This window comes from Oncorhynchus keta, chromosome 5 (assembly GCF_023373465.1).
Source record: "Oncorhynchus keta strain PuntledgeMale-10-30-2019 chromosome 5, Oket_V2, whole genome shotgun sequence".
NCBI classification, from domain to species: Eukaryota; Metazoa; Chordata; class Actinopteri; order Salmoniformes; family Salmonidae; genus Oncorhynchus; species Oncorhynchus keta.
This window is the reverse complement of record NC_068425.1, coordinates 34,551,168-34,565,568: the sequence shown is the minus strand read 5'-3', so window position 1 is coordinate 34,565,568 and position 14,401 is coordinate 34,551,168. Positions and strand designations below refer to the sequence as shown.

General features: G+C 45.8%; 3 long non-coding RNA genes across 4 annotated transcripts; all 3 read right to left on the bottom strand.

The window, feature by feature from the left end:
• Positions 1-892: 892 nt before the first annotated feature.
• On the bottom strand, positions 893-1,714 carry LOC127930217 (uncharacterized). The gene is made up of 3 exons (XR_008137221.1): positions 1,452-1,714; positions 1,255-1,352; positions 893-1,208 (listed from the first exon to the last, which is right to left on the bottom strand). It is a non-coding gene; the product is annotated as an uncharacterized LOC127930217 (long non-coding RNA).
• Positions 1,715-4,030: 2,316 nt separating this feature from the next.
• On the bottom strand, positions 4,031-4,684 carry LOC127930215 (uncharacterized). 2 transcript variants are annotated; one of them, XR_008137219.1, is made up of 3 exons: positions 4,449-4,684; positions 4,248-4,337; positions 4,031-4,145 (listed from the first exon to the last, which is right to left on the bottom strand). It is a non-coding gene; the product is annotated as an uncharacterized LOC127930215 (long non-coding RNA). The 2 variants fall into 2 exon arrangements; XR_008137218.1 differs by having other exon boundaries at positions 4,059-4,196.
• Positions 4,685-8,531: 3,847 nt separating this feature from the next.
• On the bottom strand, positions 8,532-13,929 carry LOC127930214 (uncharacterized). Its single transcript, XR_008137217.1, has 4 exons — positions 11,594-13,929; positions 11,336-11,431; positions 9,656-11,215; positions 8,532-9,613 (listed from the first exon to the last, which is right to left on the bottom strand). It is a non-coding gene; the product is annotated as an uncharacterized LOC127930214 (long non-coding RNA).
• Positions 13,930-14,401: the final 472 nt, after the last annotated feature.

Here is a 14,401-nt window from a genome sequence, read left to right as displayed (position 1 = left end):
GCTATCACTCAGGTGTGTATCATACTGAGCTACATCAGTCTCCTCTGGCTGTTATCTGAGCTGGAGGCTATCACTCAGGTGTGTATCATACTGATCTACATCAGTCTCCTCTGGCTGTTATCTGAGCTGGAGGCTATCACTCAGGTGTGTATCATACTGATCTACATCAGTCTCCTCTGGCTGTTATCTGAGCTGGAGGCTATCACTCAGGTGTGTATCATACTGATCTACATCAGTCTCCTCTAGCTGGCTGTTATCTGAGCTGGAGGCTATCACTCAGGTGTGTATCATACTGATCTACATCAGTCTCCTCTGGCTGTTATCTGAGCTGGAGGCTATCACTCAGGTGTGTATCATACTGATCTACATCAGTCTCCTCTGGCTGTTATCTGAGCTGGAGGCTATCACTCAGGTGTGTATCATACTGAGCTACATCAGTCTCCTCTGGCTGTTATCTGAGCTGGAGGCTATCACTCAGGTGTGTATCATACTGATCTACATCAGTCTCCTCTGGCTGTTATCTGAGCTGGAGGCTATCACTCAGGTGTGTATCATACTGAGCTACATCAGTCTCCTCTGGCTGTTATCTGAGCTGGAGGCTATCACTCAGGTGTGTATCATACTGAGCTACATCAGTCACCTCTGGGTATAATACCAGGAGGAAGAGGAAGAGGGTGGTGAAACAACACCTGCCATGGAGGACCAAAACACTTCTGGTTTTATTTTCAACCTGGTAGTTAATTGAACTGGTTGACCTGATGAAGTCCTGTTTAACCTGTGTAACCGTTGTCTCCCTCTACTGCTGCAGGGAGAAGATGTAGAACTTCCAGAGGTCCCCACTGAGCCACTACCAGAGGTCCCAGAACCAGCTGAGACAGAGCCAGGTAACGGTACTGTCTACCCTGTTACATTACCTCAATCATTATGGTAGTAGTAGTAGTACTGTCTACCCTGTTACATTACCTCAATCATTATGGTAGTAGTAGTAGTACTGTCTACCCTGTTACATTACCTCAATCATTATGATGGTAGTAGTAGTACTGTCTACCCTGTTACATTACCTCAATCATTATGATGGTAGTAGTAGTACTGTCTACCCTGTTACATTACCTCAATCATTATGATGGTAGTAGTAGTACTGTCTACCCTGTTACATTACCTCAATCATTATGATGGTAGTAGTAGTACTGTCTACCCTGTTACATTACCTCAATCATTATGATGGTAGTAGTACTGTCTACCCTGTTACATTACCTCAATCATTATGATGGTAGTAGTAGTACTGTCTACCCTGTTACATTACCTCAATCATTATGATGGTAGTAGTAGTACTGTCTACCCTGTTACATTACCTCAATGATTATGGTGGTAGTAGTACTGTCTTTACCCTGTTACATTACCTCAATCATTATAATGGTAGTAGTAGTACTGTCTTCACCCTGTTACATTACCTCAATCATTATGATGGTAGTAGTACTGTCTACCCTGTTACATTACCTCAATCATTGTGGTGGTAAGTATTGACAGTCTCACAGTAAAAGCTGATCTAGGAACAGTGGTAATTTATTAATAGGATCATATGGACAGAGGGACCTGATCCTAGATCAGCACTCTTACTCTGAGACAAAAATCAAATAAAATTTTATTTGTCACATACACATGGTTAGCAGATGTTAGTGCGAGTGTATGCTTGTGCTTCTATGCTTGTAGATACAGTCCCTGACCATGGTTTCTTTGTTCTCAAGAGAGAAGACCAGCAAGGAACAAGGAGAACAGAGAGATGCTGGCAGCGTAGAGACAAGACTCAACAATAACAACAGTAGCTGGAGCTAGTCCAACTGACCCAACAACAGTGGCTGTGGATGGAGCTAGTCCAACTGACTCAATAACAGTGGCTGTGGATGGAGCTAGTCCAACTGACTCAATAACAGTAGCAGCTGTGGATGGAGTTAGACCAACTGACTCAATAACAGTAGGCTGTGGATGGAGCTAGTCCAACTGACTCAATAACAGTGGCTGTGGATGGAGTTAGTCCAACTGACTCAATAACAGTGGCTGTGGATGGAGCTAGTCCAACTGACCCAACAACAGTGGCTGTGGATGGAGCTAGTCCAACTGACTCAATAACAGTGGCTGTGGATGGAGCTAGTCCAACTGACTCAATAACAGTGGCTGTGGATGGAGCTAGTCCAACTGACTCAATAACAGTGGCTGTGGATGGAGCTAGTCCAACTGACTCAATAACAGTGGCTGTGGATGGAGCTAGTCCAACTGACCCAACAACAGTGGCTGTGGATGGAGCTAGTCCAACTGACTCAATAACAGTAGCAGCTGTGGATGGAGTTAGTCCAACTGACTCAATAACAGTAGCAGCTGTGGATGGAGTTAGTCCAACTGACTCAATAACAGTAGCAGCTGTGGATGGAGTTAGTCCAACTGACTCAATAACAGTAGCAGCTGTGGATGGAGTTAGTCCAACTGACTCAGTAACAGTAGCAGCTGTGGATGGAGTTAGTCCAACTGACTCAACAACAGTAGCAGCTGTGGATGGAGTTAGTCCAACTGACTCAACAACAACAACAGTAGCAGCTGTGGATGGAGTTAGTCCAACTGACTCAATAACAGTAGCAGCTGTGGATGGAGTTAGTCCAACTGACTCAATAACAGTAGCAGCTGTGGATGGAGTTAGTCTAACAGTAGCAGCTGTGGATGGAGTTAGTCCAACTGACTCAACAACAACAACAGCAGCTGTGGATGGAGTTAGTCCAACTGACTCAACAACAACAACAGTAGCTGTGGATGGAGTTAGTCCAACTGACTCAACAACAACAACAGTAGCTGTGGATGGAGTTAGTCCAACTGACTCAACAACAGTAGCTGTGGATGGAGCTAGTCCAACTGACTCAATAACAGTAGCTGTGGATGGAGTTAGTCCAACTGACTCAACAACAACAACAACAGTAGCTGTGGATGGAGTTAGTCCAACTGACTCAACAACAACAACAACAGTAGCTGTGGATGGAGTTAGTCCAACTGACTCAACAACAACAATAACAACTGTAGCTGTGGATGTAGCTAGTCCAACTGACTCAACAACAACAACAACAGTAGCTGTGGATGGAGTTAGTCCAACTGACTCAACAACAACATTATCAACAGTAGCTGTGGATGTAGCTAGTCCAACCGACTCAACAACAACAACAGTAGCTGTGGATGGAGTTAGTCCAACCGACTCAACAACAGTAGCTGTGGATGGAGTTAGTCCAACTGACTCAACAACAACAATATCAACAGTAGCTGCGGATGGAGTTAGTCCAACTGACTCAACAACAATATCAACAGTAGCTGTGGATGGAGCTAGTCCAACTGACTCAATAACAGTAGCTGTGGATGTAGCTAGTCCAACTGACTCAATAACAACAACAGTAGCAACAGTAGCTATGGATGGAGCTAGTCCAACTGACTCAACAACAATATCAACAGTAGCTGTGGATGGAGCTAGTCCAACTGACTCGATAACAACAACAGTAGCAACAGTAGCTATGGATGGAGCTAGTCCAACTGACTCAACAACAACAGTAGCAACAGTAGCTATGGATGGAGCTAGTCCAACTGACTCGATAACAACAACAGTAGCAACAGTAGCTATGGATGGAGCTAGTCCAACTGACTCAACAACAACAGTAGCAACAGTAGCTATGGATGGAGCTAGTCCAACTGACTCGATAACAACAACAGTAGCAACAGTAGCTATGGATGGAGCTAGTCCAACTGACTCAATAACAACAACAGTAGCAACAGTAGCTATGGATGGAGCTAGTCCAACTGACTCAACAACAACAGTAGCAACAGTAGCTATGGATGGAGCTAGTCCAACTGACTCGATAACAACAACAGTAGCAACAGTAGCTATGGATGGAGCTAGTCCAACTGACTCAATAACAACAACAGTAGCAACAGTAGCTATTGATGGAGCTAGTCCAACTGACTCAATAACAACAACAGTAGCAACAGTAGCTATGGATGGAGCTAGTCCAACTGACTCAATCAACAACATTAACAGTAGCTATGGATGGAGCTAGTCCAACTGACTCAATAACAACAACAGTAGCAACAGTAGCTATGGATGGAGCTAGTCCAACTAACTCAACAACAACAGTAGCAACAGTAGCTATGGATGGAGCTAGTCCAACTAACTCAACAACATCAACAGTAGCTATGGATGGAGCTAGTCCAACTAACTCAACAACAACAACATCAACAGTAGCTATGGATGGAGCTAGTCCAACTAACTCAACAACATCAACAGTAGCTATGGATGGAGCTAGTCCAACTAACTCAACAACAACAACATCAACAGTAGCTATGGATGGAGCTAGTCCAACTAACTCAACAACAACAACAGTAGCAACAGTAGCTATGGATGGAGCTAGTCCAACTAACTCAACAACAACAACATCAACAGTAGCTATGGATGGAGCTAGTCCAACTAACTCAACAACAACAACATCAACAGTAGCTATGGATGGAGCTAGTCCAACTAACTCAACAACATCAACAGTAGCTATGGATGGAGCTAGTACAACTAACTCAACAACATCAACAGTAGCTATGGATGGAGCTAGTACAACTAACTCAACAACATCAACAGTAGCTATGGATGGAGCTAGTCCAACTAACTCAACAACAAACAGTAACAAATGGATGGAGCTAGTCCAACTAACCAACAACAACATCTGTAGCTATGGATGGAGCTCTCCAACTAACTCAACAACAACAACATCAACAGTAGCTATGGATGGAGCTAGTCCAACTAACTCAACAACAACATCATCAACAGTAGCTATGGATGGAGCTAGTCCAACTAACTGTGCAACATCAACAGTAGCTATGGATGGAACATAGTGCAACTAACTCAACTCTGGTTCAACAGTAGCTATGGATGAAGTCTCCTCTGGTTCCAACCTAACTCAACAACTGTCAAAGTAGCTATGGATGGAGCTAGTACAACTAACTCAACAACAACATCAACAGTAGCTATAGATGGAGTTAGTCATCATGCTAGTCTCTCACTGCATGGAGGAGCAGAATCCATCCATCCAGACTCACTCTGCTGGTCTGTCCAGTCCCTGATCCCTCTGTCTCATAGAATGAAGTGCAGGTACAGAAGTACACATTCCTCTTCGTAAAAACGTTATTGTCCCAACGCTGAACAATATGATTTGTAGCAAAAACAGGAACAAATGTGTACACACCCCCCGAGGCCTAGGAGAACATCTGTGCTGAAGTCTCCTCTGGTTCCCGAGGCCTAGGAGAACATCTGTGCTGAAGTCTCCTCTGGTTCCCGAGGCCTAGGAGAACATCTGTGCTGAAGTCTCCTCTGGTTCCCGAGGCCTAGGAGAACATCTGTGCTGAAGTCTCCTCTGGTTCCCGAGGCCTAGGAGAACATCTGTGCTGAAGTCTCCTCTGGTTCCCGAGGCCTAGGAGAACATCTGTGCTGAAGTCTCCTCTGGTTCCCGAGGCCTAGGAGAACATCTGTGCTGAAGTCTCCTCTGGTTCCCGAGGCCTAGGAGAACATCTGTGCTGAAGTCTCCTCTGGTTCCCGAGGCCTAGGAGAGTGCTGAGAACATCTGTGCTGAAGTCTCCTCTGGTTCCCGAGGCCTAGGAGAACATCTGTGCTGAAGTCTCCTCTGGTTCCCGAGGCCTAGGAGAACATCTGTGCTGAAGTCTCCTCTGGTTCCCGAGGCCTAGGAGAACATCTGTGCTGAAGTCTCCTCTGGTTCCCGAGGCCCAGGAGAACATCTGTGCTGAAGTCTCCTCTGGTTCCCGAGGCCTAGGAGAACATCTGTGCTGAAGTCTCCTCTGGTTCCCGAGGCCTAGGAGAACATCTGTGCTGAAGTCTCCTCTGGTTCCCGAGGCCTAGGAGAACATCTGTGCTGAAGTCTCCTCTGGTTCCCGAGGCCTAGGAGAACATCTGTGCTGAAGTCTCCTCTGGTTCCCGAGGCCTAGGAGAACATCTGTGCTGAAGTCTCCTCTGGTTCCCGAGGCCTAGGAGAACATCTGTGCTGAAGTCTCCTCTGGTTCCCGAGGCCTAGGAGAACATCTGTGCTGAAGTCTCCTCTGGTTCCCGAGGCCTAGGAGAACATCTGTGCTGAAGTCTCCTCTGGTTCCCGAGGCCTAGGAGAACATCTGTGCTGAAGTCTCCTCTGGTTCCCGAGGCCTAGGAGAACATCTGTGCTGAAGTCTCCTCTGGTTCCCGAGGCCTAGGAGAACATCTGTGCTGAAGTCTCCTCTGGTCCCCGAGGCCTAGGAGAACATCTGTGCTGAAGTCTCCTCTGGTCCCCGAGGCCTAGGAGAACATCTGTGCTGAAGTCTCCTCTGGTCCCCGAGGCCTAGGAGAACATCTGTGCTGAAGTCTCCTCTGGTCCCCGAGGCCTAGGAGAACATCTGTGCTGAAGTCTCCTCTGGTCCCCGAGGCCTAGGAGAACATCTGTGCTGAAGTCTCCTCTGGTCCCCGAGGCCTAGGAGAACATCTGTGCTGAAGTCTCCTCTGGTCCCCGAGGCCTAGGAGAACATCTGTGCTGAAGTCTCCTCTGGTCCCCGAGGCCTAGGAGAACATCTGTGCTGAAGTCTCCTCTGGTCCCCGAGGCCCAGGAGAACATCTGTGCTGAAGTCTCCTCTGGTCCCTCTGTTTTTAATGATGAATTAGACACTAAAGGGGAAATGATTGGCGTCTCTCAGTATATGGTTTGGATTGTTTGGTAGCATGTTGTCACTGTACAAATTCCTTTATAATTCACACGACTGATAAATGAAGTTAGACGTAACCGAAGATGATGTCATTTTAAAACCATTGTTCTCCATAATTAAAAGGCAGAGCTGTGGTTTACAGACAACTCTTGTGTCTCGCTCTTTTCACCTCATCTCCTGTTGTACTCTGCTAGGTCGATAACAAGCGAAACACAGCACAACTAATTACACTATATGTCCACATTTTACTATTCATGCATCAGAAACACTATTTTAAAGTCCTATTTGATTGTTGGTTTTTAGCAACATGATTCTCACTGAAGACCATATTCAGCGTGTAGTATATAATCTCACCACAAGGTGGCACTAGACACCAGTGAGAGAGTTCTTTGGAGACATAAGTGTTATTGGCAAAGAAAAGAGAGGCCCAATCCCAAATCAACCCCTAGAACCTATTCAGAGACTAGGTGTGTTGAATTTAGTAATTTGCTGAACTGATCAATTAGCTCAGTTGGTCAGTTCAGTGATTGACTAAATTCAACACACCTGGTCTTCCAGGTTGGTTGAAAGCACAATCCTGTGGCTCTCCAGGAACAGTGCTGCCTACCCCTGAGCTAGCCTATCAGAGGGCACATTGTTCCAGGAACAGGGCTGCCTACCCCTGAGCTAGCCTATCAGAGGGCACATTGGTTCAGGAACAGGGCTGCATACCACTGAGCTAGCCTATCAGAGGACACATTGTTCCAGGAACAGGGTTGCCTATCAGAGGGCACATTGGTTCAGGAACAGGGCTGCATACCACTGAGCTAGCCTATCAGAGGGCACATTGTTCCAGGAACAGGGTTGCCTACCCCTGACCTAGCCTATCAGAGGGCACATTGTTCCAGGAACAGGGTTGCCTACCCCTGAGCTAGCCTATCAGAGGGCACATTGGTCCAGGAACAGGGTTACCTACCCCTGAGCTAGCCAATCAGAGGGCAAGTTGTAGCTATTACCATATTGCTCCACTCTAGGGGTCAACGTGGGATTGGGCTGTGATGTGTGTGAGACGTTTTATCCAGGTGAGAGAGCCACTGCATTGTTTACAGCCAGGACTCTACACTAAACAGAATACTTGGAATGAACAATGAGCAAACACCAACTACCCACTCTGAACAATATCACCCACGGACGGTGCTATGGAAAACAATTAGTTTGCCCCCATGGGTTTCCTACCTTACATAATGCTATTGTATACAGCTCTCAAACTTAACTCAGGACCTTGAAGCCAGTTCCACTGCATTATTTACATTGTTCCCCTCTAATCAGGGACTGACTTAGACCTGGGATGACATTGTTCCCCTCTAATCAGGGACTGACTTAGACCTGGGATTACATTGTTCCCCTCTAATCAGGGACTGACTTAGACCTGGGATGACATTGTTCCCCTCTAATCAGGGACTGATTTAGACCTGGGATTACATTGTTCCCCTCTAATCAGGGACTGATTTAGACCTGGGATTACATTGTTCCCCTCTAATCAGGGACTGATTTAGACCTGGGATTACATTGTTCCCCTCTAATCAGGGACTGATTTAGACCTGGGATTACATTGTTCCCCTCTAATCAGGGACTGACTTAGACCTGGGATTACATTGTTCCCCTCTAATCAGGGACTGACTTCGACCTGGGATTACATTGTTCCCCTCTAATCAGGGACTGACTTCGACCTGGGAAGTGGGTACAATTTAATTATCAGGTGGAACAGAAAACCAGCTGTCTCTGGACCTCATAGGGTAAGAGTTGTACACCCCTGGTATAGGGTACAACGTTTTCTATCCAAAACCAGGTGTCTCTGGACCTCATAGGGTAAGAGTTGTACACCCCTGGTATAGGGTACAACGTTTTCTATCCAAAACCAGCTGTCTCTGGACCTCATAGGGTAAGAGTTGTACACCCCTGGTATAGGGTACAACGTTTTCTATCCAAAACCAGCTGTCTCTGGACCTCATAGGGTAAGAGTTGTACACCCCTGGTATAGGGTACAACGTTTTCTATCCAAAACCAGCTGTCTCTGGACCTCATAGGGTAAGAGTTGTACACCCCTGGTATAGGGTACAACGTTTTCTATCCAAATATGTTTATGCAGATGGTTGCATATCGTTATTGTAAAGCATGTTTATATGACCAGAGGATAAGGTATTGTTGCTGTATTTAAAGAGGATACAATATGTTGGACCTGTCTTGACAGTCAAACATTGGAACACGAAGCTATGACGTCATTGTGTGGGTTAGTAGAACTGTTCCCACAACAGTCCACTTACTGGCCTAGTCAAGGTGAGGACAGGAGTATTGGCACTGGCATCTCACCCACTCCCTGACTGACCTGTCTCCCTCTGAGCAGTATACCACAGCTCTGTCTACCTGTCTCCCTCTCTGAGCAGTATACCACAGCTCTCTGCCTGTCTGTCTCCCTCTCTGGGCAGTATACCACAGCTCTCTGCCTGTCTGTCTCCCTCTCTGAGCAGTATACCACAGCTCTCTGCCTGTCTGTCTCCCTCTCTGAGCAGTATACCACAGCTCTCTGCCTGTCTGTCTCCCTCTCTGGGCAGTATACCACAGCTCTCTGCCTGTCTGTCTCCCTCTCTGGGCAGTATACCACAGCTCTCTGCCTGTCTGTCTCCCTCTCTGAGCAGTATACCACAGCTCTCTGCCTGCCTGTCTCCCTCTCTGAGCAGTATACCACAGCTCTCTGCCTGCCTGTCTCCCTCTCTGAGCAGTATACCACAGCTCTCTGCCTACCTGTCTCCCTCTCTGAGCAGTATACCACAGCTCTGTCTACCTGTCTCCCTCTCTGAGCAGTATACCACAGCTCTCTGCCTGCCTGTCTCCCTCTCTGAGCAGTATACCACAGCTCTCTGCCTACCTGTCTCCCTCTCTGAGCAGTATACCACAGCTCTGTCTACCTGTCTCCCTCTCTGAGCAGTATACCACAGCTCTCTGCCTGTCTGTCTCCCTCTCTGAGCAGTATACCACAGCTCTCTGCCTGGCTGGCTGGAGCCCAAGTCAGATGTGGACTGGATTCCACCCACAAGGCTTCGGCCCACACTGCTGCTGCCCTGAAGCCAGAACTACAGACCTCCTACTGCTGGTGACTAGCTGATCAGGAACAGGAAGTCTGGTTTCCTGAAGCCAGAACTACAGACCTCCTACTGCTGGTGACTAGCTGATCAGGAACAGGAAGTCTGGTTTCCTGAAGCCAGAACTACAGACCTCCTACTGCTGGTGACGAGCTGATCAGGAACAGGAAGTCTGGTTTCCTGAAGCCAGAACTACAGACCTCCTACTGCTGGTGACGAGCTGATCAGGAACAGGAAGTCTGGTTTCCTGAAGCCAGAACTACAGACCTCCTACTGCTGGTGACGAGCTGATCAGGAACAGGAAGTCTAGTTTCCTGAAGCCAGAACTACAGACCTCCTACTGCTGGTGACTAGCTGATCGGGAACAGGAAGTCTGGTTTCCTGAAGCCAGAACTACAGACCTCCTACTGCTAGTGACTAGCTGATCGGGAACAGGAAGTCTAGTTTCCTGAAGCCAGAACTACAGACCTACTACTGCTGGTGACTAGCTGATCAGGAACAGGAAGTCTGGTTTCCTGAAGCCAGAACTACAGACCTCCTACTGCTGGTGATGAGCTGATCGGGAACAGGAAGTCTAGTTTCCTGAAGCCAGAACTACAGACCTCCTACTGCTGGTGACTAGCTGATCAGGAACAGGAAGTCTAGTTTCCTGAAGCCAGAACTACAGACCTCCTACTGCTGGTGACTAGCTGATCAGGAACAGGAAGTCTAGTTTCCTGAAGCCAGAACTACAGACCTCCTACTGCTGGTGAAGAGCTGATCAGGAACAGGAAGTCTGGTTCACATTCCTGTGAAAGGTAGTCTTCTAATGTTGTGGACATCTTCCTTCATAAACTACGCTGGCTCCTTGTATAATGGATCATCTCTCTATGTAAAAACCATTGTATCCATAATGGTGGGTGTGTTCCACACAGCGCTATACTCCATTTGTCACATTATGAGACATCCAGGACACTTAATGAAAACATTCCCTGGTGTTATTCTCCAGCAGCAACTGACCGTTTCAATTATACTTCCCCTGTGAGAAAAGGACTTGTGTCCTTCACCAGGTCTTTGTTCAGTTTCGTACAGTCTGAATTGGTGTTACATGACTTGACTTGTAGGTTTGGTATGTGAGGCTATTGATTTTGTTTTAGTAACAAATATTTCCATGATGATAGTGATTTTAAAAAAGTAATCGTCATTCTTTGTTTTAAATATTTTTGTGATGTTTAGTTTCACTATATCACCTGAAGTGTAGATGCAGTCGCCTGAAGTGTAGATGCAGTCGCCTGAAGTGTAGATGCAGTCGCCTGAAGTGTAGATGCAGTCGCCTGAAGTGTAGATGCAGTCATAGATGCAGTCGCCTGAAGTGTAGATGCAGTCATAGATGCAGTCACCTGAAGTGTAGATGCAGTCATAGATGCAGTCACCTGAAGTGTAGATGCAGTCATAGATGCAGTCACCTGAAGTGTAGATGCAGTCACCTGAAGTGTAGATGCAGTCGCCTGAAGTGTAGATGCAGTCGCCTGAAGTGTAGATGCAGTCGCCTGAAGTGTAGATGCAGTCATAGATGCAGTCGCCTGAAGTGTAGATGCAGTCATAGATGCAGTCACCTGAAGTGTAGATGCAGTCATAGATGCAGTCGCCTGAAGTGTAGATGCAGTCATAGATGCAGTCACCTGAAGTGTAGATGCAGTCACCTGAAGTGTAGATGCAGTCGCCTGAAGTGTAGATGCAGTCACCTGAAGTGTAGATGCAGTCACCTGAAGTGTAGATGCAGTCAGACAGTCCCTGTAGAAAGTCTACAGCCCCCTTGCATTTATTCACATTTTAATGTGTTACAAAGTGGGATTAAAAATTATACTTTTTTGTTTTATGTCAGCAAGCTACACAAAACACCCAAAGATGAATGAAAAATAAAACATCTTGATTAGATAAAATAAATAATTAAACGCCATCTACACACAGTACAACATAAAGTGAAAACATATTTGTAGAACGTTTAGTAAATTTATTGAAAATGAAATACGGAAATATCTCATTTACGTAAGTATTCACACTGCTGAGTCAATACTTTGTAGAAGCACCATTGGCAGCGATTACAGCTGTGAGGCTTTCTGGGTAAGTCTCATTAAAGCTCTCCACAACTGAATTGTGCAACATTTGCCCATTCTTTTTTTCAATGTGTTCCATATATTTTCAAGCAGATTGTAACTTGGCCAATCAGGAACAGTCACTGTCTTCTTGGTAAACTACTCCGCTGTACATTTGGCTTTGTGTTGTGGGTTATTGTCCTGTTGAAAGGTGAATTCCTCTCCCAGTGTCTGGTGTGAAGCAGACTGAAGCAGGTTTTCCTCTAGGATTTTACCTATGCTTAGCGCCATCCCATTTCTTTTCATCCTGAAAAATTGACCAGTATTTGCCGATGTCAAGCATACCCATAACATGATGCAGCCACTACTGTGCTTGAAAATAAGGAGGCAGTTACTCAGTGATGTGTTGTTGGATTTTCCTCAAACATAAGGCTTTGCATTCAGGCCAAAATGTGTCTTTGCCATTTTTGGACTTTCTATAGGCACTGTATATATTTATAAAATATTAAGCTTTATAGAACTATAATAAATCCTTGCCACCGTGCTTCTGCAACGCTTGCTGTTTGGGGTTTTAGGCTGGGTTTCTGTGTAAGCACTTTATAAATACATTTGGCGTTATAAATCAATTTGATTTGAAATCAATGTCAGAAATCCAAATGAATAATGCAACTAGTTTAACATATTTGGGCAGAGAGAGAAGGGGAGAGGCGGTGTTTCAGAGAAGGCGGGTGGTGCTCTTGTAATTGGAAAAGCTCCGCGATGTGACAAGACGCTTTGGCGAACACCGCAGAGATTGATTGCGTGAGAGGGATTTGAGTGGGTGCAACCGACCAAGAGAATCTTCCGGTTACTGTCTTTCTTTCAGGCACACGTACCTTCGCGGTAAATTGCATCACATCGTCTCTTCGTTTAGGCTACTCTCTCTACCCATTCGGCGTATTTCACTCGGATAACTTCTCTCTAAAGGAAAATACTGTTTATGGTTTTGACCGAAGATTTCAAGATGTCTCGCACCGACGAGGTTCACCGCATAACGGAGAATGTCTACAAGGTAAGCTTCTACAACTATAAAAAGTTGATACCACAGGTTATTGACATACGATATAGGCCTACTCATAATATAAGTTATGTAAATATTTTGGAATGTGTTTTTATTAGTGATTTTAATAGCATTTTGCCCTCCCCCATTCGGTGCGCATCTTGAACTGCGATTAGAATCTCTTCATTCGAAGAGAATTCCCGAGGGAGCGTTCGATGCTCTTTATTCAAGGTCTTCCCTGTTCAATTATATTGGCCTACTTTTCTGAATAAATGTACTTTTCAAAATTACGACCTACCTCCCTAATGACATTCTGTGAGTTATCATACGTATTTTACAGTCAATAGCGACGCGTAGCTTTCATTTTGTTGCCGTCCGTGGGGCATCAGGTAGGACTACATTTCTACAGTAAAATCAGCGCTCATCGGCGCAGCCGCAAAATGTAGGCTACACACCACTGTTCAGACATGTCATACTGCGCTATGCTTCTGCCATAATAACTAGATCATGTTTGTAAGAGGTTCAGGCTCAGTATTATGTTGATGTGAGAGATAGTGAACATGTAATGGACAGGCTACATATGACACACCGTGGCATAGTCACATTTAATCAATAGATTCATTACACATTCACTTCTTTCAATGTATTTCATGTTGGCACCCTACTGTGTCCACTAGAACAGGGTGTGTGTGTGTGAGAGAGAAAGAGGGAGACATTCCTACACATTTGTGTTTGGTTGACAGGGCAGGAAGGAGGAGGAGGTAGTAGAGGTAGGGCAGCTAGCAGGCTGTGTTGTAACAGGTACTTCAAACATTTGCCCTGGGGATTTCAACATCACAAAACCTGTTCAGCAAAAATACGCCTGGGCTGGAGACTCTGTGTTAGTTTCATATTGGGACCAGCTTCTTTCCAGGGGTTCATATTCCATTGATGACCTAAGAGAACAGCCTCCCAACTGATCCGCTAGGACAGCTAGATCTAACTGTATATTACTAGCTAGTTCAGGGTTTCTCAGTCGGTCCTGGGGATTTTTATTTATTTGTCTGTTATTTATAGAACTATAATAAATTCTAGCCACCGTGCTTCTGCATTACTTGCTGTGTGGGGTTTAAGCTGGGTTTCTGTATACACACGTTGTGGCATCTGCTGATGTAAAAATGGCTTTAAAAATACATTTTGATTTGAAATCAAAGTCTGAAATTCAAAAGAATAATTTAACTAGTTTAACATATTTGGGCAGAGAGAGAAGGGTGGGCAGAGAGAGAAGGGTGGGCAAGAGAGAGGGTGGGCAAGAGAGAGGGTGGGCAAGAGAGAGGGTGGGCAGAGAGAGAGGGTGGGCAGAGAGAGAGGGGTGGGCAGAGAGAGAGAGGGTGGGCAGAGAGAGAGAAAAAAAAAAGGTGGGTGTCCTGGGGCCCCCT